The sequence below is a fragment of the Mercenaria mercenaria genome, chromosome 16 (assembly GCF_021730395.1).
Source record: "Mercenaria mercenaria strain notata chromosome 16, MADL_Memer_1, whole genome shotgun sequence".
NCBI lineage: Eukaryota > Metazoa > Mollusca > Bivalvia > Venerida > Veneridae > Mercenaria > Mercenaria mercenaria.
The window spans coordinates 58,961,348-58,974,396 of record NC_069376.1 but is presented as its reverse complement, the minus strand read 5'-3'; positions in this window follow the sequence as shown (position 1 = coordinate 58,974,396).

Sequence of the window (13,049 nt, the reverse complement as noted above, 5' to 3'; positions counted from 1 at the left end):
GAATTTTTGAAGATTTGATTCTGATTCAAATTTTGAAGGGAGCTACAAATTTGGTATAGATTCAAACTGATCTAGATTGAAATTGTGAAGGGAGGTACAAATTCGGTCTAGATTCAAATTGTAAAGGGAGGTACAAAGCTGATCTAGATTCCATTTGATGTAGATTCAAATTGTGAAGGGAGGTACAAACTTGATCTAGATTCAAACTGATCTAGATTGAAATTGTTAAGGGAGGTACAAATTTGATCTAGACTGAAATTGTGAAGGGAGGTACAAAGTTGATCTAGATTCAAATTATGAAGGGAGGTACAAATTTGAGCTTGATTCAAATTGATCTTGGTTCAAATTGTGAAGGGAGGTAGAAAATATACTGAATATCAAAGTTAATACGTGTGTAAATTTATGCTATATAACATAACTGAATATTCAAATGGCTTATTTTAACTGCAGTTTAATTATTTTCACGATGATTAAAGTGTTTTTATTCCATTGTATTTTTACAACAGTAATAAAATGTATCATTACTGCTGTAGAATGATTTTCACTGCACATAAAATGATTTTTCGTCGCAATTGAAATGTATATTCACTGCAATAAAATCTATTATCACTGCTATGAAAATATATTTATAAGAAAGGGCAGATAATGTAAGTTCAGAAAAATATTTGACTGCACTGTAAATATTAAATTATTATGAATGAGTTTTGCCAGTGTTTGATTTTAGCAGCAGTAAAACCAATGAAAAGAAATATTCACTGAAGTGAAAAGATTTATACTGCGGTAAAAATATTTTTGTTATGGATGGCCAACCATGTTCGATAGAATTACAGCTAATGGCTTCATGTTTAAAAACAATGGGGAGATTTCATAGTCAAATTGTAACGAATCATTGAATTACACATCTCTTGCTGCTCGGTTTTACACTGACCTGAAAAGCATCAACTTATAATACAGTGGATCATATTAAACTAAACTATTTCATATAAAACTGCGATAAGACATGCCGTCACAAATCAGTTCGTTTTACACTGCTCGCAACCGATTCCACTTATTCGCCATTTCGTATTACACCAAGCAGTTTTAGTATGCATCAGTATGCATTAGAGTGTGTCAAAGTGTAATGGTTATTTCATTTTTACACTGCACTTAGTCATTCTGCGTTTAACTGCTTCACATTTAGCAATACGTTGTTGGAAATAAATCAAACATTCAATAAAATCAAATAATGTCATCATATAAATGTACTCATTCAAAACACGACTGCTAGCGGATAGGCCGTTTTCCCTATTTCACATTAATCAAAACAACACAAGAATCTTCTTACAAAATCGTTTTGAATTTGAAATCACTTTTAATGATTGTAAAGATCGTTTTGAAAGATTCGTTGACTTAAAGCAATGATCAGAATTCAAAATAGTTTTTACATCAATACAATGTTTGCATGTATAGTCTAGATATATGTCCAAAGGACACGGATGCCCCCAGCTGTGTGAGTCTTTAGAGTGATGGCACCTTGACAATAGAACATGTACGACTGGAAAAGGGTATCCGTCTTGAATGTGATACGTTGAATGTTTGTGCAAAGTTGTTTGAACATCCATGCATGCATAAAAATGTTACAGATCAGACAAGAGAATTCACCTTTAATCTTTGACCTTTAGATGTGACCTTGACCTTTAATGTAGGCGTAAAATTGTTAACATTATGTTTGTGACATTGACTTTAAGGTAGAGATATGGGTATTTTACGCGACACATCTTACAGTGAATGATTCTGTCATTTTGTTTGAATATCCATGTTCTGTGCATAATTTACAAGAAAAATTACTATAAATATTTGACTTAAATATGTGGCCTTGATCTTTGACCTAGTGATCTAGATTTGCATGCGATCTGTCGTCCTGTACATGTAATTGTGGTTATTTGTGTCAAGTTATTTCAAAATCTAATGATGCACAACAAAATTAATGGTTTGGGGCAATTTTGTGCATAAAAACGGGCGGACAAACGAACACATGTACGTACACGTACACGGACAAGGGTAACACTATATACCCGCCCCCCCCCCTCCCCATTTCTAATGGTCGTTGGGAGGGGATAAAAATATTCCCGGACTACCGTGCTATTATCGTCCCTGGTACAAGGGTGTCATGATATTTTTGTTTTCTTTCAGAAAGCAGGCTGCAGGCCAGTCCATTGTCCATCAAGACAGTTATTTGACCCATTTGGAATTTGCAGATGCCTGATCAGGTTTTGGTACAATCTGGTATATCTCACCCTAACTGCGGAGGAAGATATAACAGGGGTAATACAGGAGGATATCACCAGTACTCTGAAGTCGCCATGGCCAAGGAGCTGACTTTTCTCCGACATAGAATATGAGGAAACTACTTCCAATGTGAAAAACACACGCCTTTTGGTCATATTAAAAAGACATGTAGATACGGCACGCCCGAGCTATCTAATAGAAACTGTGAATAAAATGGTTAAAAGGGAATGGTCACTGGAGTTAAAGAGCACAAAACATGTCCTAAAGTCAGATTTTTCGACCGTAACACTTAGGCATCATCAGATTTTATTCGATTGGGTGACCGTACTGAAAACATAACAATGATCCCAAACTATATCATGATTTACAGGGACTCGTTCACATTGAGTTTGTACGTTGGTCAAATAATCACTCGTTTGTATCTTTGTAATCAAGTGGAGTTAACTCGGTCGGAATTCATTTTGAGCGAAAGCAAATAGGTACTTATTTAATGTTATTACGCGACGCTACATGTTTATTGGTGAATTTACGCTCATATTGAGCGATGAGTTTGAAGGCTTTCTCGTGAGAATCTGTGTTGAAGATTCGGGATTATTTGAGGTCAGTGTAGCGGCCATTTTAAATTGTATTTGGGTTAGCTTTGCCACATGGTATAAACGTTGATGTAATCGTTTTGCCGTTTTCCCCTTTTTAGAGAAACTAATTAAACGGACACAATTCAAGGCTCGCACTCATTTATGAAGTAATGATGAAGTAAACGCTTCTCGTCATGTTATCTTGGCTGTGATATTTTACCGTCATAGTAAACGCTTCCTTCCATGTGGTCTCGAATTTGATATTTTACGGATGTAGTAAACAAATTTCTGTTATGCAGTCTCACATTGATATTTTACCTATGTTGTTAACTTTTCATTTTATGTAATCTCGGCTTTGTACTTTACCAATGTAGCCAACACATCCCTGTCATGCAGTCTCAGATATTTCACTGATTAAATAAAAGCATTTTAGTCATGTAGTCTCGGTTTGATATTTACTGATGTAGTACACACATTTCAGTCATGTAGTCTCAGTTTTGATATTTTACCGATGTAGTACACGCTTCGTGTGATGTAGTCACAGCTCTTATACTTAACCGATATTTCTTTAATCAAATTCAATTCATATGATTGATCCATAAAGCTTCTAATAACAAATTTTTGACTATGAGTCCGTTAAGAGATGTTTTGATAGTTTTGCCGACATACTGAATATAATTTTTATACAATTAATTAGGTAGTTGACTCCTTTGAAGCACAGTTACCATTGAATGCAACCAAGCAGAATAATAGCAGACCCGGTTTGATTGAATCTGTTCATGAGAGGTTATGAAATTTGCAACACTTTTCAGGAACACTGGTTAAGTTAACTGTGCTCCGGTACATAACTGAAACACTTGAAAAACAGCGTTTAACCCAAAACAAGCAAACAAAACAATTAGGATAAGGTTCTTTTTACATTTACAACGGCCCTAGATGCATTTCAATAATTTATATTACGATGTGAAACCCTTTAAAACTCTTAGAGTATGAAATAGCTAAGAAAATTGAATTCAGTTTAAAACATGGGGCCGCTGACTTCAAATAACTTGCCCCTCATCGATGTAGGTTCGAGCCTCTCTCGGGGCGTTGAATTCTTCGTGTGAGGAAGCCATCCAGCTGGCTTACGGAAGGTTGGTGGTTCTACCCAGATGTCGTGATGAAATAATGCACGGAGAGGCACATGGGGTCTTCATCCACCATCAAAGCTAGAAAGTCGCCATTCGACCTGTAATTGTGTCGGTGCGACGTTAAACCAAACAAGAGTGTCATGGTGACCCTATATTGCTCACATGTTTAGCTTGGCCTAGGAATCCTAAGATAAATATTCTGACCAAGTTTCATGAAGATAGGGTCGTAAATGTGGACTCTACAGTGATTAAAAGCTTTTCCTTTGATTTGCGTGGTGACCTAGGTTTTAACTCCACATGACCCAGTTTCGAACTTGGCCTAGGAATCATCAAGATAAACATTCTGACTATGTTTCATGACGATAGGATCATAAATGTGGCCTCTAGAGTGTTAACAAGCTTTTCCTTTGATTTGACCTGGTGACCTAGTTTTTGATTCCACATGACCCAGTTTCGAACTTGGCCTTGAAATATTCAAGATAAATATCCTGTGCAAGTTTGTATCAAATCAATGCATAAATGAACCCTCTATATGGCTGAAAGGGTCAGAATAGAAAAGGTTGCCCCTTTCAGGGACAGTAACTCTAGAACCCATGATGGAATCCAGCCGATTTTCAAAACAAACCGAGATCTTATAGTGACTTAAGTTGTTTGTAAGTGTGGTTAAAATCAAATGTAAATTGTCACTTCTATCGTGTTTACAATGTAAAAATTAACAAATTTTGTCTCTTTAAGGGGCCAATCAAGGAGCGTAACTATGGAACCCATGATTGGATCTGACGGATTCGTCATAGAATCCAAAATATATTGTTGTTAAAGATATTTTGCAAGTTTGTATCAAATCAAATGATAAATGAAGTCTCTATATGGCTGCAAAAGCCAAAATAGCAAATTTTGGTCCTTAAAAGGGCCATAACACTGGAATAAAATCTGGAAAGTAGATCCCTCGGAAGCACCGAGAACAAGGCAAACAGTGAAAATTGCAGACTCGGTTTGATTGAGTCTGTTCATGAGCAGTAATGGAAAATGCAACACTGCCCACGCCCCCTAGCACCAGCTTTAGCAGTATTCAATCTTCAAATCTAAATGAATTGAAATCAATGATCGCGAAGGACCAGAAAATATAACAACACTGAGATGAAGTCGGGGCGACTTTTTACGGCCGCCACACAGCACTTAACACCCGCTGTTGTGAAATACATGTAAATAAAATCTGGAAAGTTGATCTCTCGGAAGCACCGAGAACAAGGCAAACAGTAAAAATTGCAGACTCGGTTTGACTGAGTCTGTTCATGAGCAGAAATGAAAAATGCAATACTGCCCACGCCCCCTAGCACTGGCTTTAGAAGTATTCAATCTTCAAATCTAAATGAATTGAAATCAATGGTCCCGAAGGACCAGAAAATATAACAACACTGAGATGAAGTCGGGGCGACTTTTTACGGCCGCCACACAGCACTCAACACCCGCTGTTGTGAAGAAAATAAAATCTGGAAAGTAGATCCCTCGGAAGCATCGAGAACAAGGCAAACAGTGAAAATTGCAGACTCGGTTTGATTGAGTTTGTCCATTGAGTCTGTCCATGAGCAGATATTTTAAACGCTTTCAAACGTGTGTGATCGTGACGCACGCAACCTTACCTTAAAACTTAGCAGCACAATATTTGTCCACATCATTAACCCTTGTTCGTCTAATGGAGTGAAAAGAAAACAATTTCCATCGACTTTAATTATATTTCAGTGACTTATCAAAATGGTACTTAACCAACCTATTACTTTCAATTTCTCTTCTGAGTACCTACAGATAAGCTCAATAAACTGGACCTTTTATATTATCAGAAATACATACGTTAATGGGATAAAGAAACATACGTTTTTTACAAAACATGCACTAGGTTTTGTTTTCAGTCATTTATAATAGCATAACGATGTAAATGTTAATTGGGAAACACTTGCTATCGTTTTCAGCCAACCTATTCTATTCTTTAATTTCTTAAGCGTAGATCAAGGTTGTTGCATGATGATGATACATATTTAAAATAAATTGTTTAAACAAAGCCGAAGAGTTCGAGGCAATATATCATGTACCTTAATCAGTTATATACGCAGATTCAACGTATCTGGATGACGCCGATCTACGGTAGTTTCGAGTTAGCCCAACAATTATTATGGTTAAGAGTGCCTAAAAGATAAAGTCGGTAAGAAAGATTTGTTTCACATGAAAATCAGTTCCGCTTGAGTAGTTTAGAATATTTACTAAACCGTAATAAAAGTGTGAGGTCACCAAAAAACGTCAATTTAAAGAATTGCTTCCAAAATGCAAAAATTCCGACATTTCTAGCCAGTTCATGAAGGGTAATAAATTCTTTAAATAAATCGCCTCCAATCAAAATATTAGCAGACTCAGTTTGAAGAAGTCGGTCCATTTGAAGTAATGGAATATGCAATATGTGTGAATACCTTTCACCCCTACCACCTAGCGGAGCTCTGTTATACATTAACACTGATGGACTCCAAGATCCTTAAGGACCACATACAAAGTACAATGAAACATTTCAAGGCCACCACAGGGAACTTAAATGCTGCAGATGTGATGGCTAATAAATCTATTTGCAAATCATTTGGAGACATACAACTAAGTAAAATTATAGCAAATTGGTGTTTATTTAATTTGCTCCTGAGGGTATTGAGAAGTGCACCAGCTCTTATGCCGATGAATCTATTTATGCGATTTTATGTCACCCTTATTTTAGTGCAAGGCACCTAGTACTAATACATTTCTGATTCAGAATTTTGATTTCCTTTTCCCCTTTTGCACTTTCCAATAAGGCAGAAAATTTCCCCAGTGAAAAAAATTCTTTGGTTCCCCATTCATTGTATGCACATGAACACCAATGCTTTATATCAATGTATTGTCCAGTATTTTGTTTGTAATTTGAAAATTTTGATATTTGCTGGTTTCGATAAACAATCATTGTGTGGGGTAGAAAACTAAGGACCAAGAGGGTGAAAAAAAAGCAATATGACATGAGGTATCTCATAACATAATTTTCTCTACAAGATGGCACTTTTCATGTGATTGTCATAACTAGATGTATATCCATAGGACACAGGTGCCCTCCCCCGTTTTCTGTCACTTGGCATGGTTTCATGACGTTATGTGAAATATTTTTCAGATGTTTGCAACATAAAAATTCTTTTGTATTTTTTACTAAGCGAAGGACCATAAAATATAGTCCAGCTGAGTGAAATCCCAAAGGGAATACCAGGTGCACAAGTTCAAACGCTGTAAAATAATCCACACTAGTTCAAGTATATTTTGAGATACAGAGGGCACAAACGTCTATTTGTTGACTAAGTTATGGGCCATAACTCGTGTAAAGTGAAACAAATCAAAACTCAGGCTCAGGTCCATAAATTCACCAACTGGATAATATTCCTATGTGGTTTCATGACTTTAGGAAAAATATTTTTAAGATATATGCAACATAAGCTTTAAAGCACGTATGTGTCTTTTTCACTAAGTCAATGACCATAACTCCAGTCTGATCGAGTGAAATCACAAACAGAACACCAGATGCGCAATTTAACGTGCTAGATAACAATCCCCCAGTGTTTTATGATTCTAAGTCAAATACTTATAAGATACTGTGACAAAAACATGTATCTACTTATGCATATTTTTGACAATCAATGGTCTAATTTACCAGTATAGATAATTAATTTGGACAGAATCATTATGTCTTTCATCAACTCATCATATGGAGTGTAAATTACAAATAGTAATATTACGCTCCCGTTAAACTTTGGATTTGAAGCGTGGACATTTTTATTAAGGTAGCAATACAATTTCTTTATTAAAGAGGTTAGAAACCCCATCTCTAAAACGTCATGGAATTAAACGTTAATGCCTTTGCTGAATGCAATATTTTTTCCACTGCGTTCGGAAGGTTTAGTACAGATTTAAAAAATGTATTTGACAATTTAAATATTCAAGTTCCTTTTTCAGATTTTAATTTTCATTAATGCCGCTCTCATGACAAGATAAATTTTCCTTCAGATCATGTTGAGATTTTTTTGGCCGTTTTTTTTCTTTCTTAAATTCCCTTATTTCTTTTTTCCCACTTATATTTTTCAAAGTTTGGTCAACTAATTTTTTTCTATATTGGCCTGTCTCATCTGCATTGTTTCGTTTATTTCTTGAAGTTGTTTATAATAAAACATTTTTCTATATCTGCCATTGTATTTAGAAACTGATCGGAACTGTTATCAATAATGCTTATGCTTCTATTGTAGAGCAGTTTATATTTGGCTGTTGTTCAATTTACCCATTAATCTCTCAACACAAATTTTATTCTGCGGACAAGCCGCTGCATCACTTATTAACTTAGATAAAGGCAATTTCAATTCTCCATCAAGAAAATCAACAAATGTTTCTCGCGAATAACATTACAAAATCTAACAACAAATTGTCCTTTTATAATATGTGAGGATGTACACGTACGTAATGTGTTCAAATTTTCATTGACCGGTTTGATTTTTTAACCTTTGGTCCATACATAACTTAGTTACTCATTCTGTATTAATTTATTAGGCCGTCTTCTACATCTTTTAATGTTTTCATTAAATAAAGTTCCTCATCCATGGAAAATCTCGTATAGCACGAATAGTACAACTAATCACATAAATATTGTTTAATGCATCAAAAATGTTTTCGAACCATGTTTTACGTGATGTTAAAGCCCAAGCAGTCTATAAGTTTGTCCTTCAAATAGTATGTTTTTGATGCATTTTTAAATAATGTATTAAACCAATTTTGTCGAAAATGTTCGATTCGCACTGAATGTACTCTTTCATTTCTGATATTTTATCAGAAGCGGATCACTAGTACCGTCTTCAAAAGGTTTTGAAACATGCCTTATGTTTGACACTGGATTAAAAGCTACAAAATATTAATCGTTCTCTTTCTGTACTTACGCAGCTTATTGTTTGCAGAATTCCTGAAACTGCAGCATCGGGTAAACTGAACATTTAAAGATATTTACTTCAACATCATTTTTGCCTGAATTTTTTTTAGCTTTTAACTGTGCCACACCTGTCAGAAACACAGTTCTTCGTTTCGGATAAAATTCAGTCTCTAATATATTGTATTACCTCCTCAATGGATTCTACGTATGTGTCAGCTTTTTTACCTGAAATTTCTTTAAGTCTTAACAAAAGTAACATAGCAGTATCTGCAGTTGTTAATTTAATACTCTAATAATTATGTCCTTTTAAATTGTTGCAACCTTGTGTATTGTTATAAATGTAGAATTTTAAATTTCCTTTAATATTTGTACTTTTGATATAATGCTTCATTCAGTTTGACAATTTGTAAGAGATATTTCACACGGGTATATATCTAACTCAATGTTTACCAGTGACAAAGCTGCTGAAATTACCTGTGGGATGTTTTTCAGGCTAATAATCTGACTGACTAAACAATAATAACAAGAAATATCTTTAAAAATGATGGTCAGCGAATTGTAATAAGGAAAGAAGTTTATGAAATTTTCATCTAACATTCATCTTTCATCTAACATTTTTCAAATTGCAAAACTAAACACCGCACTTTAACAATTTAAATGGTTCTCTTTTAATTTTTCGCAAAGGTTTCGTAGGGTTGCAATTTTGTTTCGTTTATCCTTAGACGAATAATTACAGCAGTAGTTTGATGAAGATTCATGAAGCGGTTCATGAGAAGAGGTCATTAAACGTGTTTATATTTTTAGCTAAATTGGTCCCTATCCCCATTTGTAACAAAATAGCAGGAGACCTTACGATATTGTTACACATCGAGTTTGATAAAAATCCATTACATTTTAGTGGTTAATGCAAAGAAAGGCATATCTACTTTTAGCTATAGTGGTCCCTAATAGGGCCCAAGTTCCTATATAAATAAATTTGGAAGAGGACCTTATAATGATGCTCCAGACCAAGTATGACAAAGATCCACCAAGCTGTTCATGAGACGCTGTATAAAGGCAATTCTAGTTTTAGCTCTAGCAGCCCCTAAAAGGGGTCAAATGTCCCAGCTGAACAAAGTTGGCTGCGGGCCTAATAAAGATGCTACAAATCAAGTTTGATTAGAATACATGAGAAAAAATCAATTAAAGGATTTTTTATTTATTATTTTTATCTATTTCTAAAATAGGCCAACTCATCCCGCTATAACAAATAGCATATTCGCTATTCATAAATCTTTGAACAATGACGTCACACCTATAAAAAAGTGAAGGTCAAGCAAAACATACATTTGTAATTATTTCAATATTTCTGTTTCATAAGCAAAGTTTGACCATAGTCATATCACATAGATAAACTGTATGCAGTGTACCTTCATTTCAGTGTAACGAGATTCAATCATTACATAGCATATATATAATAAAACAGATTTCAACTGAGTTCAATATTTGCATAAGATACTAAAGAAAAATATTCATATATAATAAATCAGTTAAATAATTTATAACAAATATATCAAAGCAAACAAGTAGTCATTTTAATATGCAACCTGAATAAGTCACAAAAGCAAGAAACCTTTTCATATACAGACGACAATTGTAACAAGGAAAATCTTTTAAAAAGCACTTCTCTACATAAAAGACTCTTATCACACCCTTATTCATGTGATATGCAGACCGTATTCAGCTCTTTCTTTAATTTGATATATGTTGGTATTGAACAGGTTTTTATCATATTTATTAAACTTACTTATCATTTTGAGATATATCAATATTCTTGCTAAATATACTGAGCCAAAGTTAGCTTTAAAACTGTGAACAGCGTCATTTAGGATAAACGCTTTGTCTACATTTCACTCAGCGTAGCACAATCAACAGAGTGAAAGAAATTGACACTCTCGTCCAATCAGACAGAGTGTTGCATAAATATTCCATTTTGATAAATTATCTATAATGCGTTATCAAGTAGTTTGATTTGCAAATTGAAGTCACGTGGCATAGGTAACGAAAACGAATTTAGACGGCGTCGCCGAAAAAATCTCTAATTTCATTTTTTGATTGCCTTCCTTGGTATATTTCTCTTGTTTCTAAGTACTATCTGTATCTGCTATTTCTGATTTCAATATCTCAATTTCCTGTTTCAATGATTTCATTTCACCGCCTGTAAAATCAAACTGAATAGTTTCATTTTTTGTTTTCTTTTCATTATCTTTCTTAAATCGGCAACAATTAAGTCTTGTTTGATTATTTTTGAAACATTCCGATTCAATGACTCTGCATGGATAGTTCTTAGCCTTGTTCTTAGAGGAGTAACATCTGGATTCAGTTCACGAATGACATTATTTTGTCGCTAAAATCCTTCCATTATTTCCTGAACATAACTCACAGGAATTCATTTTGCAGCAGTTTTTATTTTTTTAGTGTTAGTTAGGTATAATGACTTTGTAATTCAGAAACTGTTCATATTCAGATTTCTTGGTATAGTTCAATGCTTTTGCTTTTTTTGCAACAGTTTTATGAACATTGATTATAAATTTGTGGGACTTAGTTCCTTTTGTTCAGTTTCGAACAAGGTTTACACTTCTTATGTACTTTTAACGCATTTTGTTTTAGTGGAATCATATAAGATTAATAAGTCATTGTTTGGTAATATGATTTTGTCATTTTGGCAATATCTATTTCTACCTGCATAAAGCTGTAATTCAATCAGTAATTGATACTTTTTCAGTATCTATTTTTTTTTTTTGTTATTTATAAGAATATCTTGCCAACATTTGATGTCAGTAAGTTTGTACCAGTTTCAGAGTATTTATTTTTATGGATATTTAAAAAAATGATTTTTCGCCATAAATATACAAGATACAAGATACAAGAAGCTTTATTTTATATCGGATAACTCATGAGCTATTTTCCGGCAAACATATATAAAACAGAGATTAACAATGATAAAGCAGCTAAAACGGAATACATAATAATGTGCTTGAGCATGTTGAAACATGTGTGTGTTAGGTAAGATATTAAGAGATTTAGATTAAAACAACTAGTACCTATGGACGGTTTAAAGTATACATAAGACAGTTTAATAATGATAATAAAAAAATCATGACACTATAAAAATTTATTGTTAATACTTATAACAATAATAATATCATAATAATAAATAGTTCAAGAATCTTTATAGAAGTAAAACAGAAAAGTATAAAAAAAAGATAGTAATAAAAATTCGTAGTTGACAGTTGGGTATTGTGACACGTGTATGACAAAACCTAGTCCCCTGAGTAAATTTAAAGTACTTTTATCCCAAAACACTACCGAAAGAAAAGTGAAAAAGGGGGAAAGAAAGGACCTGAAATGGTCATACACAGTACCACACCCTGTCATCTACCATATTGTCACAAAATTAAGAGCAATATGTTATTTAAAATTACTGTAATCTATTAAATAGCTGCTGTATATCTGGGGTTTCTTTGAAATGTAACCTTTGACTTTGTCTAATGTCAGTTTAAACATATTTATTCCCAAAATAAAGTACACATATTGATACATATGTCATACTGTGGTGAAAGCCAAACAGGAAAGGATAAAAATGGAAAGAAAATGAATCTCTTACTTTCAGATATGTATACCTGTACATGAGTAAAAATAGTAAATATGGTCATGTTATCCTGACCAGAAAGGTCTGAGTGTCAAAATAGAACAGTATGTAAGTCAATTACGAAATTCTGCAGATTATTGAGAAGATCGTTTCGACAAAAATTAAAAATTCTGCATTCAAAAATGAAGTGAAAATTAGTTTCGATCAGTCCACACTGGCACAATGGTGTGGGAGATATTTTTAGGAAAAGATGTTGAAAAATCCATAAATATTATCAAGTCTAAAGGAGTGATTCTTTTAATCTACAAATAATGTGTACATTTACAAACATTTTTCAATTTATAAATTGGCAGATATAGTGTACGAAAACTGTAGAATGACATTAGTCCTCAAAATTGTAGACTAGCTCCAAAACTATGATATTTTTTTAATTTTTATGATTTAATGTAGTGAACTGAGCCAGTCTATATCCTATGTCC